The sequence below is a fragment of the Macrotis lagotis genome, chromosome 1 (assembly GCF_037893015.1).
Source record: "Macrotis lagotis isolate mMagLag1 chromosome 1, bilby.v1.9.chrom.fasta, whole genome shotgun sequence".
NCBI classification, from domain to species: Eukaryota; Metazoa; Chordata; class Mammalia; order Peramelemorphia; family Peramelidae; genus Macrotis; species Macrotis lagotis.
Genome location: NC_133658.1, coordinates 398,909,154 through 398,913,942, shown reverse-complemented (window position 1 = coordinate 398,913,942; position 4,789 = coordinate 398,909,154).

The following is a 4,789-nucleotide window of genomic DNA, read 5'->3' as shown; positions in this document are numbered from 1 at the left end:
ACTGGGCTGGGTCTCTCTTACTCCCTCCTCCTCTCTGCTCCCCCTCCCCCCCCCCCCAAATCTGTCTCTGTCTCTCAATTCTTTCTCTCTGTGGTGGGCAGTCCTAACTAGTCTCCCCCAACTCCACCCTCTCTCCCTCCCTTCCTCCCAGATCTATTTATTCTGAGCTTGCTGGACTCAAAGCAAAGTTAGACAAAATGAAGGCCATACACTAGTGGAAATGGGGGGGGGGGAAGCATGGCTTTTTTGGGGCAGTTTCTCAGACCAAGTAGATGATTGCCTATATATGGTGGTATTATCAAATGATTTATAAAGGGCCCCAGTAGCATCTTCGATTGCCCCAAAGTATACTTCAAGATAGGCAGAACCCTCCCTATAAATTGTAACTTCATTCCTCAAGTCTTCAGGAGACCCCTATTAATTTGCAAATATCCCTCGGAAGGAGTCAGGAAATCTGTACTGTTGGCCTAGATCTGACATTAATTCAATGTGTGGCTTTGTCTGGGTCTCAGGTTATTTATCTGTTTAAGGAAGAGATTGGATTGGGTACTTTCTAAGGTCTTTTCCATAACACTGAGCATCTGTGATTCAGCTACTGTCTGGGGCCAGGCATAGGGCTCTGTCTGTGACTTGGATTAAAGGTTCATTTTAAGACAGGAGTCAGAGCTCAGTCTAGGACCAGCATTTAGTGTCTTTCTATGGCTAGGAATTAGGGCTTGATACTCTGGTGGGACAGTGTAGCTCCCCTACCTGAAGCTAATGAGGCCCTCTGGGAAGACATCATTTTCACTCTTTTTCACTCAACTTGTCCAATCAGCTGCAGGTCCTGTCGTCTCTATTTACACAACTCCTACATCCTTTCCCTTCTCTTCACACAAGGTCCTTACAACCTCCACTGGACTATTATAATCACTTAGTTGGTCTCCCTGTCTCAAGTCTCTCCCCTCCCCAATCCATCTTTCACACAGCTGCCAAAGTGATTTTCCTAAAGCATAGGCTTGACTGCATCACTCCCCTGCTCAATAAACTCTAGTGGTTCCCTTTTATCTCTAGGATCAAATGAAAATTCCTCTGTGTGGCATCTAAAACCCTTCAGAACTTGGTTCCAATATAAATTTATAAGCTTATTTTATATTACCATCTCCATGTCTTTGTATTGTTTGCTCCTCCCCTGCTAGGAATACACTTCTTAGCCTTTGCTGCTTAGATCCCTAATTTTTTCTTCAAAGTTTGGTATAAGCATCACCTTCTACAGGTCTTTCTTTACTCCCTCAGCCACAAGTACCTTCTTCCCAAAATTGTCTTGTAAATATGTCATTATTTTGCATAACACTTAAACAAGGTGACCTAAGACTTTTGGGACACCCTGTTTATGTATATGTTGTCTCCTCTGAAGGACAGTGATAGTTTCTTTTTTGTCTTTGTATCCTTGGTACTACGTAGTAGGTATATATAAGTAGTAGGTACATATAAATATTTTTGGATTGAATCTGGTGGGTTTTTGAAGGCTCTCTGTCTTAGTTAAATGAGTACTTAAGATGTCTGTCCTAAAATGCATTTCGTTCTAGAACAGACTATCAGACTGGGAAAGCCCTTATATTCCATTCCAGGTTGGCTGGTCCTGGAAAGAATCTCATGTGTTACCTAGTATTATCTCCTTACATCATTATTTACAATGTTCATCTATAGCTGGTATGATCACCTCTAGGCATGGGAGATTCACTACCTCTGGGTAATGCTAGATGATGGTTCATTCTGTCAAGAATTTCTCTAAAGATTAATAATCTGGTTCTAGTCTTGGCTCTATAAGGACTGCTACTAACAAGGTATGTGATTTCGGTCACTGAACCATTATGGAGGCCTCAGTTTCCTTGTCTGTACAGTGAGAGAATTGAATTCATTGCTTTCTGAGGTCCTATCTAGCCCTGATCTCTCTCTGTGGGTCCTAGGGGTGTCTTCTTTAGGATGTCCATAATTACGTGTCTGTCTACTATAAATGCACAGTGCTTTTTGAGCTCTTCCCAGAGACCAGGGCTTCAGGAGAGTGGGATGTGTGAGGGGGCAGGAGGAGGGGCACAGGGGACCAGAGAGGGTCTGAGCATTCTCACATTACCCAGCCCTTCCCATGATGCAGCATCTTTACCCCAGCCAGTTCTCACAAAAGCCTCATTGTTCATGGGGCCCCTTTATCCCTTGCTCTTAAAGGGGCAGCCAGAACCACACCATGAGGCAGGTGAAATCTAATTTTGATGCTTTTCCTTAGCTGACATTTTTATAGTGTTCCACAGTTAAAAAAAAAAAAAACACTTTAATTCCATTGTCTTTTTTGATCCCTTAAAAGAATCCTTGGAAGTGGGCAGGGCAGGGATTGTTGTCTTTAGGTTAAAGAGGAAGAAGCTGAAGCCAGAGACAAGAAGTTCTTTGTTTAAAGTCCGGAAGAAGTGGAATCCAAGTTTCCCCAGGGTGATGCTTTTTCTCCTTCAAGAGAATACCTCCCTGTGTCACCTCCTTCACCACTGACAAACTCACCCTCAAGTGCTCTCCATCACCCAGAAGATCCCTTTAGGGACCAGTCTCTTGTGTTCTGCTCCCATCTTGAGTTCACTTTTCAGTGCCCAATTCCCCCAGGCTACCTTGTTCACCTTTATATCACCAAGGAGGTCAGTGCTCAATCCCTCTGGCTGATACACTTGCATTTCCACAGGGTTTTTCTAGAACAACTGTAATGGGAGAAATTCAGAGTGGCAGTGAGGGACCACTACTGCACAGGAAGATGGGAGGCCTTTCTGTCTTCCCCCCAGTTGACTTCTTTTAAATGTAGTATCTCCCCCAATTAGAGTGTGAAATCCTTGAGAGCAGGGACTGTCTTGCTTTTTTCCTAGCTGTATTTCCAGTATTTAGCCTATGGAAGAACTTTATGATTTTTCATAGTCCCCCAGATTCAGCAGTGATCAAAGCTGGCCTCCCCAATATATTTGGTCTTTAGCCAGAAATGGGTGTCTAGTCCTTGATACATTACCAACAATGTGATCATCCCTTCGATGGGCCTCAGTTTGCCTATCTGTAAAATGGAAATAACAATCATCCCTACTCTAATCAGGCTGTTGTGAGAATCAAATGAATGTAATAGAAAGGATATCAGTCTGAGTGTCTGGAGACCAGGGATCTAGTGAGCTGTATGATCCAAGCAGAATCACTCTCCTTAGTCTCCTTATAGCAGTTAACAAGCATTTCGCTCACAATAATTTGAAGATGAGGACTGGCTTATCAAGGCAGCTATCAGAGGTCAGTCAAAGAACTCAAACCCAGGACTTTGGCTGAAAATCATCACACAATGCTAAAGGACAAAAGGTTCAAGTTCCCTGGCCACCAGATGTCTATGGTAGTTAATGCCACTGGACATTAGAGGGAAGCTCTAACCTGGGGGGCCTTGTAAGCCTCTAGAACTCTTTCCTCTCCCAGAATTCCCTCATCTTGGCCTGGGTTGAACAAACTGTGGGGTGGATTGCTTTGCCTCCTCCCTTAGCCCCTAAGCCTGAATTATTGCAGCTGTTGGTCTTCATCCTGTGAACAGACACCAATTTTTTTTTCCTGAAACACCATGCATCTGGAAATTTTTTTTAAACGAAAGGCAGTTGCAGCGGGAGGGAAACTTAAAACCCAGTCCTGACGACGTGGCAGCTCTTACGTGTTCCCTGATGTGGCCTGAAAATCAAATGTCTTTCCAGAACAGAGCAGTTAGGAATTGGATGATTACTGCCACCACCACCATCAACGTGGCAGCCTCCACTGGTGACTCAGCAAGCACAACATGGAAGGACCTTAGTGGCATTAGGAGGCATCTCTCCTGGGCTGGGGCTTGGGAGAGGATGAGCTACCTCTCAGGGAGAAACAGACCAGCTTATCCCCATCACCCTTTTTGTCTCCTGTTCTTCCTGATTTTCCTCCTGGGTGAAGGAAAGGAGGTCTGTCTGAATCAGAGATTGGCCCTGATTGCAAGACCAGGAAAGGAAAAAAAGATTCTCTTTGGGGCTCTCAAACTCTAATCTCCTCTCTTTGAGACAGAAGCCTACAATTTCCTGTTCACAAAATGTAGAATGTCATAACTAAAAGGGACCTCTGAACATGGAATGTCAGAACTGGAAGAAACTTCAGAACACAAGAGTTTCACCTAGAAGGAATCTTAGCACATAAAGTGCTAGTGAAGGGGACTTTAGAGCAAATTAATCTGTTTCAAAAAAAAAAAAAAAAGAGGAAAGTTGGGTTCAGTGAGAAGTAACATTTCCATAGTCAGTCACTATTAAATTGCAATAGTCCAAGGGAGGGAGGGCAGGATGAGGGTTCTTTCCTTTGAAGTGGTCCAAGGGGCAGAGTGATCAGTTCATGAAGTGGCTTGAAGGATGCTGCCAGAAGGGAAGCCCTGAAATGGTGCAGGGGAGGAGGCTGGTCAACTAACTGCATTTCTATATCCTAGGAATCCCAGTAAACCACTGGACAGTAGGTCATGTCCAGTGGCATTAACTGCCATAGACATCTGGTGGCCAGGGAACTTGAACCTTCTGTTCATTAGCATTGTGTGATGATTTGCAGCCAAAGTCCTGGGTTTGAGTTCTTTGACTGACCTCTGATAGCTGCCTTGATAAGCCAGTCCTCATCTTCAAATTATTGTGAGCGAAATGCTGTGTTAACTGCTATAAAGCAGTTCTTATTGTTATTGTTATTACAGCAACTGAAGCCTTTATGACAGTTAGTGGAAATGGAGGCCCCATGAATAAAACACAGGATAGGT